Source organism: Columba livia, unplaced genomic scaffold (assembly GCF_036013475.1).
Source record: "Columba livia isolate bColLiv1 breed racing homer unplaced genomic scaffold, bColLiv1.pat.W.v2 Scaffold_85, whole genome shotgun sequence".
In the NCBI taxonomy this organism is placed as follows: Eukaryota; Metazoa; Chordata; class Aves; order Columbiformes; family Columbidae; genus Columba; species Columba livia.
Window position 1 is genome coordinate 101,403 of NW_027043813.1, and position 15,872 is coordinate 117,274.

The 15,872-nt window shown below is 48.2% G+C and overlaps 1 long non-coding RNA gene across 1 annotated transcript; it reads right to left on the reverse strand.

Moving 5' to 3' along the window:
- Positions 1-2,921: 2,921 nt before the first annotated feature.
- Positions 2,922-5,285, reverse strand: LOC135578168 (uncharacterized). Its single transcript, XR_010469507.1, has 3 exons — positions 5,183-5,285; positions 4,432-4,543; positions 2,922-2,997 (listed from the first exon to the last, which is right to left on the reverse strand). It is a non-coding gene; the product is annotated as an uncharacterized LOC135578168 (long non-coding RNA).
- Positions 5,286-15,872: the final 10,587 nt, after the last annotated feature.

The following is a 15,872-nucleotide window of genomic DNA, read 5'->3' on the forward strand; positions in this document are numbered from 1 at the left end:
TGGAATGACATTTGCTTTCCTCCAGCCCTCAGGCACCCCTCCCGTTTCCCATGACTTAGCAAAGGTGACGGAGAGTGGCCTAGCAATGATCAGCCAGCTCCCTCAGCACCCGCGGGTGCATCCCACCTGGAGCCATGGATTTATGGATGTCCAGATTGCTTAATCGGTCCCTAACCCAGGCCCTCAGCCTTCCCTAGCCTGGAAGCACCAACACCCACGAAGGAGCGAGCTGTGGGCAATGTCCTGCTTTGCCTTCAGCGTCTCTCGCAATGTTAACTTGCAAATTTGTAGTGGATGAGGGTGTGGAACTGCAAGCTGGGGATAACAGTTTTCCAGTGAACGTGAAGGAGAAGGACGTTGAACTGCTGCCCATGCAAGCTGGTCTCAGAGGACACGTAGCAACTATTCACCTCACACCTGGCAATGCATTCGTTTTAAAAAAAAAAAAAAAATAAGCCCAAAACCACTAAGGCAGGGCTATGTTTCTCACCTGCATAGATGTCATCCTTTCCTGACTGGAACCCTTGGCTTCTTTGTGAAGCCTTTGGTTTCATTACCGGGTAGCGGAGGTTTGTTATCAGTCCTTGATTTGGCTTGTCGTAAGTGTATATTGAATCCTTCAATATTCTGAAGATCCTCTCTGGAACACCTTCAGAAGTCTGCAGAGAAAGGAAAGAAACATTTGTCTGCAGCTGCTCTTCGCATGGAGTCCCCAAAAATGAAAGGAATGACAGGTTGCTTCTTCTTTCCCAAGGAGCTGTTTTGGAAGCAGACTGGGTGACAGAGTCTGGTACCAGCCTTTGGCCACCAGGGACACCTGCTTGGTGGTGTGCTCTAGGCCCTAAGTGTCACCTCCCTCACCCGCTTGATTTTTTTTTTTTTTTTTTTTTTTTAAAGGGAGAAGAGCAGTTTAAAATCTGGGCTCAGGGGTGTGTTGCAGAGGGATGGCGTTACCGACTTCCCCCTGGCGTCAGAGCGCAACGTTCTCTAGGTTATCTACTTTAGTCTTCTAGTGCACCACACTGGTGTGGATGTCAATGAATAAAGTCTGTGTTGAACTTGTATAAGGAAACACGGAAAAAAAGAATAAGCCAATAAACGCCATCATTATTTTAAAGAAAGATGAGAAGGTAATTTTGCTTATGTCTCCAATAGAAAAGAACCACTGAACAATGACCCCCCTTCCTTCTCTCCTCAGTGGGCAGAGATGACAAGAGTTCCTCCTACTCCTTCCCTCTCCTTTCTCCCAAGGTAAACAGTGTCACATTCAGTGCCATGTAGATTAACTTGCATTTCTGAATTGAACCATAACTCCCCTTGGCACCACTCCAAGCAGAGAGACGAACTGAGCAGCTCAGACATGGATGTGTATGAGTATTCAAGGGTCCTGGCCTGACACCAACATCAGTGACATTGTCTTGATCTATCCTTTAATAGACTGAGATCTTTGTCGGTCAAAGTTCAGGCAGCTTACCAGAAAACCAACTACAGTCCTCATGTGTTAACAACATTTAGACTGTCAAAGGAAGAATGCTCAAATTTTAAATTCATCCTTCGTTTGCAGAGAACAGCTGCAGAAACTGAATGCCTAACACAAGCTAGCGCAACAACACAGAAACGTAGAGAAGGAAAGAGAACACCCAACCGCCTGTTCTACTGGTTATTTTCTCCAATACAGGAGAAACAACCACCAACTCTGGAGAACAAACAGGTCAGGGTTATTGGTCCCACAAAAACGAGCATAAGAAATACTAAGGCAATTCCCCAGAGTCCAGTAACTCTCTTGCCCTCAAGCCAGGGTCGTGCCACAAAAACAAAACTCTTACCAAAGATTTCATCTTAGCTTGAACAGGTAAGTTGTGATGACGGAGATTCGCCAGGAGTCCTAAACATGGTATCATTACCTCATCTTCTGTGGTTTGACTGAAAAGTCCAGGAAGTCAAACAAAGACTTTTAATTAAAGCATCCAGAAATTAGTTACCAGAATTTGGGGGTTGAGGGTGGGGTGCTTGGGGGACTCTATTTTGTTGCCGTGGCGGTGGGGAGGGGAGTGTGGTATTGTTTTGTTTTTTAACTAGACACCATTCTGCCAAGCCAAGCAAAATTCAGATTGCAATCCCCATAGTGTGGGCAGTTTTTAACTGAGCACATCTGGGGGAAAAAAAAAAAAAAAAGGTCTATCAGAGACCAGCACTATCAAAGGTCCTTTATTGCAGGTGCTTTTAAGAGTCACTAGATCTCTTACAAGGACCCTTGCACAAAAGTCATTTTAATGTAACATAAGTCTGTTCCTAATGACGAGCATGACTTTTCCCCTGGGTCTTCTCTTTGACAGCTCCCTGGGATATGCAGGTGGGCTAAGAGGCCAGTTAATATCCAGTCACTGAAAGTCCCACAACCACTGCATTTGACAGGCTGTAACAACATGGTTTGCTAAGAAAAACCTCTGTTTAGCTTGGAGTAAAAATGCCACAGGTCACTCTGGAGACCAGGTTAGTGCAATATGCTAATGGCCTTCAGAAAGTTTAGAAACTTAGCCAGGTGTTTCCCATGAGAGAAGGTAACTGAGTGCACACTTACACATGATGCATTAGAAATGAAATTAATTCATTGACGTTGGCACCAGCACAAAAGACCTGAACATTGTAAGTTACCCTCTGCAGCAACTGGATACTCTGAGGAAATTAAAAGCTGTTCACATGTGTCTTTCCTATAGCATCGCACTCAAGAATGTTACAAATTAGAAAGCTGAAAGGACAAATAAAAAGACATCACGACTGAATTCATTTTCAGACCCTGTGACGTTAACACGACAACTACACAAGCTGCTGTGAGCACACAGGGTCGTGTCCTGACACTCCGAGGTACTTATTAAAAGCCCAAACAGATGGATAAGGTTTTCTTTTGACAGAGGCATTACCTTTGTAGCCCATCCATTTCTCCCCTTTGCTTCATCAGCACGTTCTCCATTCTGTCAGCGAGAAAGGGGCTTTGTCCTGTTGAAAGATCCACAAGTTTTGCCAAAATGCAAAAAGCGCTTTGCAGCCTCTTCAGAAAGTATGTTTAGTGCAGGGGTGTCAAACTCATTTGTAGCAAATGCATTTTTAGGACTGTATAAATGTAGGAGTAGTCGCATTTCTAGAGTCCTAAAATTACGTTTGGCCCTTTGAAGGCAACCGCGAGGCTGATGTGCCCCCCAGTGAAAATGAGTTTGACACCCCCGGCTTAGAGGAAAACACGTTTGCTGTGAAGACAGTCGACAGATCTAATGGTAGTTAAGTCTTTCCTACAGCATCCTTTCAGCACGCAACGTAATTGAGTTAATATAATGCTAATATGCACAATTATGACAATAATCACAGCACAGGATAGCAGCTGAAACCAAACCTCATTATATAAGCATGTGACATAAGAAATTCAAGGTCTTAGTCCTGCATCTACTTGGTGACTACAAAACCTCTCCCACTGACTGGCAAGTCACCTGGATCTCTTAGTCTTCTCCTACTCCAAGTGCTTTGACAAATACACAAACTGGGACAAAAGTGTCCTTCACTGGATGCCTGACTCATTTTCCACAGATCAGGGGCAACACAACTGCTGGCAAATTCATTTTCCGTTTTCCCTCTCAGAAAAGAGATGTCACGACACGTAGCCAGCAAGTACTTGCTGAAATCTCAGAGCCACATATGAGGAAACCTGTGCATATTTAAAAAAAAAAAAAAAAAGAGGAGGTCTTCCCCACCTTTACTGGTCAATGCACAGAAAGGACACGTGAACATTGGTGAAGATGGGCTGTGAGATGGGCTGTGAGATATTATGTGTAAGGTAATAATGTGTAATAAGCTCTGCACTTGACTCCTATAACTCAGCTCGCACTGGCACAGCCCCTTGCACTCACTGGCACTGAGCAGAGGGCAGCAGGCACACGTGCCCTGCAGACCTTTGATGAGAACTGGCAGCCACAGCTCTCGTTTCACTCCTTCACAACTGCCTGTCAAAGAATTGATTAGACAAAACCGACTCCAGGCTTGTCTCATGAACAGTAGGAGAAAGAACTAAATACCTCAGCTGGAAAATAATTCTGGAAAATAAGCTCTCCAGCAGCCAAATCATTTCAAAAACAGAGGCTTTTGGTTTTGGTTTTGGTTTATTTTTGCTTGGTTTGTTGGTTGGATTTGTTTGTCTGGTTTTGTTAGGTTTGGGGTTTTTTGTTTTGTTTCAATTGGAGCAGGTGAGAAGCTCAAGCTCGATTAAAGAGAGAGTACAAAGAACTCTCTGCAGCCTTAAAATCCTGTCATACTGGCCTCGTATGGCAAACAACATACACAGCTAAGACCGACACACTATTTCAGAAGAGTTATTACATGCATGCCGCATAACAGATACCATATAAGAGTAGACAAATAGAGTTAAACATTAGTTCCTATTACCTGTAATATGAATGGGTCACTGAGATGAGCAGAGCCTCGATGAACCACTCCTGCCAGCACGTGGTCACATTGTAGGTATCCTGAAGAGCTTCTCTAGTCTCGCTCTCTAAGACTGGAATTTAAGAATTATTAACAAAAAACCCCTGTCAAACAGCAAAAGCAGCTGTTGCATTAGCTACCAATCTGAGCAGAAGCCCAAGTCATTGACCAGTTTTTCACATCTGTTTCACAAACAACTACAAATAAATCACAGCTCCTACGCACTTGAAGAATCTGGACCTGTCTTGTCATCGCTTTCCCAGAGCAAAGAGCATAGCCCCCTCCCCTCTTCCCCCCTTCCTACCCCTCTGCACACCACCTCCAGCCCCGCTACAACCCCACCTGTCCCCCACCCAAACACATCCCCCCCCACGCCCACCCCACCCCTCGCCTGACAGAGCCCAAGACCTTCCGCTGCTGACAGCTACCTGCTCGGGGCCTGGGAGCAAGCGTCACCCAAATGGAACAACCGGCCCAGGCCCACCCACGGGAGACTCTGGGGCGCAAACCAGATGCAAACTCTTCCGTCCTTCCTTCCTTCCTTCCTGCCTTGGCCCTAAGTGTCACCTCCCTCACCCACTTGTTGGGTTTTATTCCGAAAAAAAAAAGAGTGGTTTAAAATCTGGGCTCGGGTGTGTTGAAGAGGGACAGCGTTAGCGACTTTCCCCTGGGGACAGAGTGCAAGGTTAGTGGCAACCTGTTTGGTTCTCACTTCAAAGCTTCTCTTTCGACGCCTAGGTGAGAAGCAGAAGCCAAAGGTTCTGCCAAGGATGGGCACTGTTGAGCAAAAGACATCTGCAGAGGCAAGCCCGGAGGACGGCGCTCCTAAGCAGAGGAAGGGCCTTGTCGCAAGCTGCGTTTGAACGTGCCCGTTGGTGCTGCTGGACTGGACTCCTTCCAGGGCACAGTCCCCCAGGGATCCGTACAGAGACTTGGCCACACTGGTCACTTGAGGAGGGTGACAGACGGTAAGCGCACAAATCATCTGGAGTCACAGCCAGGGTCCTGCTAGTGGTGAGGACAAGTGAACAGGGCTTGATTCTCTTGGTTTTTCGGCATCCTGCATCTTGCCTTCTGCCCAGGGTGGGCTAGGTGCCACTGCCTCTGCGGACTTGCTCTGGCTGGGACGGAGTTGACTCTTGTTAGTGGCAGCTGGCCTAGCACCGTGTTTGGCAGGGGTGGCTAAAGCGGTGTTGCTTACTGCAGCTGTGGTGTGGCTGTTGCTGCGAGTGCGGGCCTCCCGGAGCCGTGAGGTTGTCTCTTTTTCCTGCAGCGCCGAGGCTGGGGGTGTGCAAGAGGTTGGGAGGGTGGAGAGCAGGAGAGCATCCGGGAAGTGGCCAAAGGGCCGTCCCCTGCTGTAGGCCAGCTGCGCCCACAGGCCTGGTGTTCCTTGCTGCTGGTGCTGCTGCTGCTGCCTTTGTGGTGCAGGTCAGCGTTTCTGGGCGCATGCATGATTTGGGGTGGGCTTGGGGGTGGGCAGGAGGGCAGCAGGCCAAAGGGCTCCCCTCCTGCTGTGCTGCCTGGGTGTCCCTGGCTGTGTGTCTGCCGGGGGCCGGGGAAGCAAGAGCAAGAGGGCCAAGCGGGCGGCAGGCAGCGCAGGCTGGTGAGCGGCAAGGAGGAAAGGCCAAGGGCTTTGGGCGTCTGGTGCCGGGCCAGGTGGGGCTGAGGCGAGGGCATCTTTTCTACTAATGTCTATTCGTGATCCATAAACCTCACTTACTGAATCATCTGCTCCCTGTAGCGTAATTAGCAAAGGGTTGCACTGCAGAGACTCACATCCCGGGAGAGATTGCCCTTTGGATAGGGTAAGTTTTCTTTTTCATTCTATAACCATTCATTGCTCACTGTCCATCCCCCAAACTCTGTGGTCCAGATAACACTGTATCAGGAGGGGCAATGAGAGACAGCAACAAAAACTATGCACTTATTTAAATCATCCTTAGACTCGGTCCCCTTGGACACATGTTTGTTTTCATAACTCAATTCCCTTTAGCTCTGTACATCCCCACACCTATGGATCTGGCAAGCGTCTACTCAAATTGTTAGGGAACCTTCAGTTTCAGTGACGTTCACGTTAAGTAACCCATTTGTAAATTCTACATAATACAGGATTAGTAATCCCCAAAAGTTTCATTTCATTTTCATCTCTGTATCTTTAGTTGAAGTGGGTCGTCAGTTGTCAGTACTTGCCACTCCTCACTGTCCTTTGGAGGTCTGATTGGCTCTTTAATCCACGTGTAATGAGTCCACCCTTTCTCAGCTGGTCGCACCACTGTCTCGGTGATCAGCAGAACTTGAAATGCGCCTTCCCAATCTGGCTGAAGCTTAGCGTCTTTCCAGGATTTGACCAGGACCTGCTGTCCAGGCTGAAACTTGTGAGCTGCAGACTCTAAAGGCAGAGTTTGTGCCAGAAGCCCTTGGTGCCTGAGAGAAGACAGAAAAGACAACCCGAGCATACAGTTTTTGAGAAACAAATCCTTAGTTTCAAACCGTGGGGGTCCATCCGTTATTTCGCTTTTGCTACCACTGCCCCCGTGGCAGTGCTAAGAGGGAAGGCTTCTCCCCACCTGGTAAGATGATCAAACACTAGTAAGTTTTTAATTCAGCCAACTGCAGGTAATTCTGTGAAATCAACTTGTATATTTTGGAAGGGTCATAAACTTGGCCTTCAACCTCCTGCAGGCTGCTTCCTAAGTGCCTTTTCATTTACTTTTTTACAAACCACACATCATTCACAAATTTGCTTGGCTATAGTATAAATTCCAGTACACCCATATTTTTATAACACTATGGCACCCATTACTTGTTTTCCTCATTAACTCTCTTGATGTAAAATTGCTAATACCTTCCTCATGGTTTGCTTATTTAACATTTCTCTACCCTCTGGGAGTACGCATTTCCCATTCTGTTCCCTGGCTTCCAACTCTTGGAGGACTTCTTTTTATCTTTCATTGAAAACTGGAATTTCTTGTGGGGCCAGGACCTCGGGCGTGAGATAAAACCTGAAGCAATAAATAAGTTAAGGCTGCTTCTCAGGCCATTTCATCTGCTAACCAACTTCCCCGACACAAAAAGAGTTGCCCCTCTGATGTCCATTAACATGTACTACAGCCACTTCTATTGGTGACATCAGATTCCATAACACTTGTCCAACTAGTTCTTCATGAACCAATTCTTTACCTTTGCTATTAATTAGACCCCATTCTTCCCAAATTTTCCCAAAGGTGTGCACTTCTCCAAATGCGTATCTAGAACCATTACGGATGGTACCTTCTTTTCCTTCTAACATTTGCAGTGCCTGACTGACGGCTTGTGGCTGGCATGTTTGAGCTGACCAGTTATTAGGCAACCTTCCCGTTTCTCTTATTTCACCATTCACACCTTCAACGATGGCACACCCATTGTGTCTCTTCCCCTGAATTACCCTTGAAGACCCATCTATGAAGAGGTGCAGCCCATTGCCACCTCTCCATAGGAAAGCAGCAGGGTTTAATTTCCTGCTTTCTCCCACCAGAAGAGCAGTTGCTGCTGCAGCTTGCACACACTCTGGCCAACCTCGAGACACTGGGTCTAAGAGCTTAGATCAGTGTGCCACTGCTTGTCGCTTCCCCCCCAGCCCACTTGCTGCTGGAGCAGCGTGAGAGGCAGAACAGGCCTCCACTCTGTGCAAGCATTGCTCAACAATAACAAAAACATCTCTGTATTATCAACACTGTTTTAAGCATCAATCAAAAACATAGTCCCATACCAGGTACCACAAAGAAAATTAACTCCAGCCCAGCCAAAACCAACACAAACTTCCAGGTAATACAATATCTTTCAAATTTTCTCCTTGTCACCCCCCAGGCAGTAACTGTGTTTCCACACCCAGAGCCTGTAAAAGGTTTCTCTCTAATATAGAAGCTGGGGAATCTTCCCCTAATATATTCCTTCCCCATACGCTTTTAATTCTTATTATCACAAATAGGAATTTATTCATAATTGTCTCTCCTTCCTCCCTGCTACCCCATTTATTACAACTCCGTCTTCAGTTCTGGATCTTTTTAGGGGAGAATTTAGAAGGGACATGGGAGCTTCTGTTTCTGCTAAAAACTAGACCTCATTACCAATTACCACCATTACTTTACCAATTACATGCTCTTTTCCAATTTAAACGTTTCCCCACAAAAAACAAACAAACAAACAAACAAACAAAAAAAAACCACCAATAAAAAAAGCCACCACAACACCAAAAACATTTTCAGCCCCTCTGATTTTCCAAAGTGTATTGAGTTTTCTTCCTTTAGTCATTTCCAACAGTTGCCGCCCTAGGGGTAAATATCCCAGATTTCCACAATAATAGCATCCCATTTTCTCTCATTCTCTCACTTTTTTCACTGACTTTGGTCTAAATCTTCTGCGGTTTTGTTTTGTTCTTTTCCCTTCCAGTCTTTCACTTGCAACCAATCAGTCTGCTTCAACTTTTCGCTTCAGTTCCCGACCATCATACACAAACACGACCACACTCAGATTTTTTGCAAATTCTTCCTGCCAACCTGGCACATGCTCTCGGAAATACTTCCGTAGATCCACAAACACACTTGCTACCAGTCCACAAAGCTTTCCAAAAATCTTCCCCAGTCGGTGCTCCCCTGGCTTCTGTCTACATTCCTGCACTTCAGTTCAGTTTACTCTTATCTCCTCAAAAGCTCAAAAGCTTTTATCAGATTTTTAACCACCGTTTGGCAATTATCTCCATTTGTTTGATTATTATCATCTCAATTAGAATCACCTTGGGGCCAGGTAGTCTCCCACTGCCTGTGGGGTTAGTTCCACATTCTTTTAAATGATGTTTCCGGAAAGACCAACTCTCTCAATAACAGGATAACATCGGCTCAGAATGGATTCTAGCCGCTCCCCCCCTCCCCCCCCAAAAAAAAAAAATTAGAAAATCATGATGCTCATCGATCCCCATCTTCCCTTCAGAGTTTGATTTCCTCACATAATCAAATCCCCAGAGTGCCAGGGGGTGCATCCGTGTAACACTGGAACACTGGAGGGCATTCACATGTACATCCCCCCCTTCGCACTTGCTCCCCTACACACACATACGCACGCACATCTGCTGCTGGCTGCACTGCAAAATAACTTTAGCAATCCCAGGGTAAAGCCCAGCAAAAGCAGTAAGGACAAGAAAGACAGTTGGGGAGGTAATCAAGAGGTGATACAGAGAGCAGAGACCAGCTCTGCAAGCACCTTAGTTAAATTACTCCCAACTGCAGCTAAAATTCTTTCTCTAGGTTTTTATACTCGTTTTCGACCATCCTCTTTATGGTGGTCATATGCCAAATCATCCTATACGTACCAGTAATTCATTTGTCCAGGACATCTGTTTTCTAGGTGTTTTTTAGTTACAGTTTGCCAGTCTCCTCGATATAAGGTCATTGCATGCTTTTCTTGAAAACCTTGCTGTACCATAAGTATTTTCCCAATTTTGCAATACCTCGGCCAAGGGTGTCCCCTTCTCTATGCCGAGTTTTATTTCCCATCACTAAAAAAATTCAGAGACACGCTTCCGTTGAGTCACGAGGTTCAGAGGGAGCCCCTTGCTTTCTAATCTCCTTCAGAGAGGAGTTTAGGTGCGGCTGGATCCCATCCTAGTCTCAGACTTGGTCAACGGCTTATGTCTAAAGGATATTTTCCCATTCTCAAGAGAGACTCGAACACTGCTTTTATGTGCACTTTACACTGATCAGGCCACACACTTTGCACTCAAAAACATACTGCAGGAAGGGAGGGACTCGCACCCACCCTGGTGTGGAGGAAGATTTAAAGGCCCTACAGTTTTTTTTACATACCAATTTAGATCTTTGCATAGCCAATTGTCATTGGATCCGTATTTTGGCCAGAATATCACTCTATTAAGGGCTATTTTGTCCAGACAAAACACAATACTTTATCATTTTCTATTTATCCTTCCTTTTTGTACACCACACGTTTCCCCGGTACCTTAACATCCTCCCTAAAGGACTGGACGGAGGAATGTCACCATTTTTCCTTTCTATTTCCCATTCTGAGTCTCGAGGCTTCTCCTTGCGCCTCGTCCCTCCTCTCAGAATGCCCCCGACCACCAAGGTAGTACTTAACAGTCTGTTTTCTTACCTTGGTCCACGCACAAAGTTGCCCGCTCGCTCGTATCGTGCTTCCCGCTTTTTCCTTTCTCCTTTCGCCTATGGTTTGCGGGGATCCGCCTTCGTCCCCACAGCCCTGCAGTTTCTGTCTGTCCGTCCGTCCTGGAATCCCCACCGACCATCCAGAAGGCCATTGAAATCAACGGGGCACGCCTTCCCGTCCATTGGCGACAGGGACCCCCGAGATGACGACGTCGAGTCTCGGACGAGCCCCCAGACTTGTAGGAAACCATCATCTTGCCAACAGAATAGGCTCAGGCAGGATCTCTCGGCAAAGCACGTTTTATTAAGGCTTTTGCGAAACGGGCCGTTCTACCTAAAAGTAGGCACACGCAATAGGGCAAAAAGCTTATACGCCCCCACAAATGCCAGCTGCAAATTCCCTGCCCTGTTCCCCAGGGGTTGGGTACTGCAGGCTTTCCGGACTGCCCGCCGCCTGCCTCAGTTTCCAGGACTCATTCATCTCATGCTAAGAAGGCCCTTCCCCTGCTGGATCTATTGCAAAGGTGGGTTCCTGGCTCTTGGGTTAGCCTTCCCTCTAGCTGCACTTGTTTTTGAAATGCAGGAATGAGTTTGCATTGCAGCATGAGTTGGAAGAGAGTTGGTTTGTGGGAAGGATTCCCAGTGTGATGTGTGTCAATCCTTCCCCCCTCGCTGGGTGAGGTGGCAGCTGAGTTGCAAAAGCAACATTCCTTCTCGAAGGGCTCCTTCCTTGCAGGGCTGAGGCAGAGGCGAGAGAGCGAGGCAGGTGCACGGGGGGGGCGCCGTGGGGGGCGCCGTGGGGGGGGCGGTTTGTCGGTGGGAAAAGCGGGGATCGAACCAGGGACCCATTTGACCAATCCGCGGGTCCGGCGCCCTGGCCGCTCCGCCAGCGCGATCCCACGGCCGTGGAACGCACGGCGCCCCCTATAGGCCGCAGAGCGGCCTGCGCGGCGGCTAAAGGCCGGGGGGGCGGTGGGCGGGGTGGGGATGGAAGTGGGTGCCCTGCGGACCAGCGTCCCGCGACCTGGCCGCTCCTCTACCGCCATCCCCACCGCCGGGGGACGCCACAGCTCCCCCTACAAACCTCCGCCCGCCCGCTAAGCTCGGCCCATGCCGGGGGGCACCCACCGACTCGCTGCCTCCCACCACCACGCTGCAACCCCACCTGCCCCCCGCCCAATCACACACCCCCCCACCCGCCCCTCGCCTGACAGAGCCCAAGACCTCCCGCTGCTGACAGCTACCTGCTCGCGGCCCTAGCGGCAGCGCACGCCGCTCTGCGGCCTATAGGGGGCGCCGTGCGTTCCACGGCCGTGGGATCGCGCTGGCGGAGCGGCCAGGGCGCCGGACCCGCGGATTGGTCAAATGGGTCCCTGGTTCGATCCCCGCTTTTCCCACCGACAGACCCCCACCCCCCACGGCCCCCCCCCCGCGCACCTGCCTCGCTCTCTCGCCTCTGCCTCAGCCCTGCAAGGAGCTATTGAAGGACGAAGGTTGTTTTTACAACTGGTTTGGCACCTGAGCTCAGCGGGGGAAAGGATTGAGAGGTATCAGACTATGAATCACAGAATCACAGAATGTTAGGGATTGGAAGGGACCTCAGAAGATCGTCTAGTCCAATCCCCCCGCCAGAGCAGGAACACCTAGATGAGGTTACACAGGAATGTGTCCAGGTGGCTTTTGAATGTCTCCAGAGGAGGAGACTCCTCAGCCTCCCTGGGCAGCCCGTTCCAGTGCTCTGCCAGCCTCACTGAGAAGAAGTTTCTTCTCCTATTTAAGTGGAACCTCCTGTGTTGCAGTTTGTACCCATTGCCCCATGTCTTATCATTGGTTGTCAGTGAGAAGAGCCTGGCTCCATCCTCGTGACACTCACCCTTTACATATTTACAAACATTAATGAGGTCACCCCTCAGTCTCCTCTTCTCCAAACTAAAGAGACCCAGCTCCCTCAGCCTTTCCTCAGTAGGGAGATGCTCCACTCCCTTAATCAACTTTGTCGCCCTGCACTGGACTCTCTCCAGCAGTTCCCTGTCCTTCTTGAACTGAGGGGCCCAGAACTGGACACAATATTCCAGATGCGGTCTCACCAGGGTAGAGTAGAGGGGCAGGAGAACCTCTTTCAACCTACTAACTACCCCCCTTCTAATACACCCCAGGATGTCATTGGCCTTCTTGGCCACAAGGGCACAGTGCTGGCTCATGGTCATCGTGCCGTCCACCGGGACCCCCAGGTCCCTTTCACTGCTCTCTGACAGGTCATTCCCCGACTTATACTAGTACCTGGGGTTCTTCTTGCCCAGATGCAAGACTCTACACTTGCGCTTGTTATAGTTCATTCATGTTTTCCCCGCCCAACTCTCCAGCCTGTCCAGCTCTCGCTGGATGGCAGCACAGCCTTCTGGCGTGTCAGCCACTCCTCCCAGCTTGGTGTCATCAGCAAACTTGCTGACAGTCACTCTATTCCCTCATCCAAGTCATTGATGAATATATTGAATAGTACTGGCCCCAGTACCGACCCTTGAGGGACTCCACAGGCCTCCAACTAGACTCTGCCCCGTCGATCACGACTCTCTGGCTTCTTTCCTTCAGCCAGTTCACAGTCCACATCGCTACCCGATCGTCCAGACCACACTTCCTCAGTTTAGCTGGGAGGATGCTGTGGGAGACCGTGTCAAACGCTTCACTGAAATCAAGACAGACCACATCCACTGCTTTACCATCATCTGTCCACCCGGTTATGTCCTCATAAAAGTCTATGAGGTTGGTCAAGCACGACTTCCCTTTGGTGAAGCCACGTTGACTGCCCCTAATGACCCCCTTATCCCTGATATGCCTTGAGATGGCACCAAGGATAAGTCGTTCCATCAGTTTCCCAGGGATGGAGGTGAGGCTGACCGGTCCATAGTTACCCGGGTCCTCCTTCTTGCCCTTTTTGAAGACTGGAATGACATTTGCTTTCCTCCAGCCCTCAGGCACCCCTCCCGTTTCCCATGACTTAGCAAAGGTGACGGAGAGTGGCCTAGCAATGATCAGCCAGCTCCCTCAGCACCCGCGGGTGCATCCCACCTGGAGCCATGGATTTATGGATGTCCAGATTGCTTAATCGGTCCCTAACCCAGGCCCTCAGCCTTCCCTAGCCTGGAAGCACCAACACCCACGAAGGAGCGAGCTGTGGGCAATGTCCTGCTTTGCCTTCAGCGTCTCTCGCAATGTTAACTTGCAAATTTGTAGTGGATGAGGGTGTGGAACTGCAAGCTGGGGATAACAGTTTTCCAGTGAACGTGAAGGAGAAGGACATTGAACTGCTGCCCATGCAAGCTGGTCTCAGAGGACACGTAGCAACTATTCACCTCACACCTGGCAATGCATTCGTTTTAAAAAAAAAAAAAAAATAAGCCCAAAACCACTAAGGCAGGGCTATGTTTCTCACCTGCATAGATGTCATCCTTTCCTGACTGGAACCCTTGGCTTCTTTGTGAAGCCTTTGGTTTCATTACCGGGTAGCGGAGGTTTGTTATCAGTCCTTGATTTGGCTTGTCGTAAGTGTATATTGAATCCTTCAATATTCTGAAGATCCTCTCTGGAACACCTTCAGAAGTCTGCAGAGAAAGGAAAGAAACATTTGTCTGCAGCTGCTCTTCGCATGGAGTCCCCAAAAATGAAAGGAATGACAGGTTGCTTCTTCTTTCCCAAGGAGCTGTTTTGGAAGCAGACTGGGTGACAGAGTCTGGTACCAGCCTTTGGCCACCAGGGACACCTGCTTGGTGGTGTGCTCTAGGCCCTAAGTGTCACCTCCCTCACCCGCTTGATTTTTTTTTTTTTTTTTTTTTTTTTTTTTTAAAGGGAGAAGAGCAGTTTAAAATCTGGGCTCAGGGGTGTGTTGCAGAGGGATGGCGTTACCGACTTCCCCCTGGCGTCAGAGCGCAACGTTCTCTAGGTTATCTACTTTAGTCTTCTAGTGCACCACACTGGTGTGGATGTCAATGAATAAAGTCTGTGTTGAACTTGTATAAGGAAACACGGAAAAAAAGAATAAGCCAATAAACGCCATCATTATTTTAAAGAAAGATGAGAAGGTAATTTTGCTTATGTCTCCAATAGAAAAGAACCACTGAACAATGACCCCCCTTCCTTCTCTCCTCAGTGGGCAGAGATGACAAGAGTTCCTCCTACTCCTTCCCTCTCCTTTCTCCCAAGGTAAACAGTGTCACATTCAGTGCCATGTAGATTAACTTGCATTTCTGAATTGAACCATAACTCCCCTTGGCACCACTCCAAGCAGAGAGACGAACTGAGCAGCTCAGACATGGATGTGTATGAGTATTCAAGGGTCCTGGCCTGACACCAACATCAGTGACATTGTCTTGATCTATCCTTTAATAGACTGAGATCTTTGTCGGTCAAAGTTCAGGCAGCTTACCAGAAAACCAACTACAGTCCTCATGTGTTAACAACATTTAGACTGTCAAAGGAAGAATGCTCAAATTTTAAATTCATCCTTCGTTTGCAGAGAACAGCTGCAGAAACTGAATGCCTAACACAAGCTAGCGCAACAACACAGAAACGTAGAGAAGGAAAGAGAACACCCAACCGCCTGTTCTACTGGTTATTTTCTCCAATACAGGAGAAACAACCACCAACTCTGGAGAACAAACAGGTCAGGGTTATTGGTCCCACAAAAACGAGCATAAGAAATACTAAGGCAATTCCCCAGAGTCCAGTAACTCTCTTGCCCTCAAGCCAGGGTCGTGCCACAAAAACAAAACTCTTACCAAAGATTTCATCTTAGCTTGAACAGGTAAGTTGTGATGACGGAGATTCGCCAGGAGTCCTAAACATGGTATCATTACCTCATCTTCTGTGGTTTGACTGAAAAGTCCAGGAAGTCAAACAAAGACTTTTAATTAAAGCATCCAGAAATTAGTTACCAGAATTTGGGGGTTGAGGGTGGGGTGCTTGGGGGACTCTATTTTGTTGCCGTGGCGGTGGGGAGGGGAGTGTGGTATTGTTTTGTTTTTTAACTAGACACCATTCTGCCAAGCCAAGCAAAATTCAGATTGCAATCCCCATAGTGTGGGCAGTTTTTAACTGAGCACATCTGGGGGAAAAAAAAAAAAAAAAGGTCTATCAGAGACCAGCACTATCAAAGGTCCTTTATTGCAGGTGCTTTTAAGAGTCACTAGATCTCTTACAAGGACCCTTGCACAAAAGTCATTTTAATGTAACATAAGTCTGTTCCTAATGACGAGC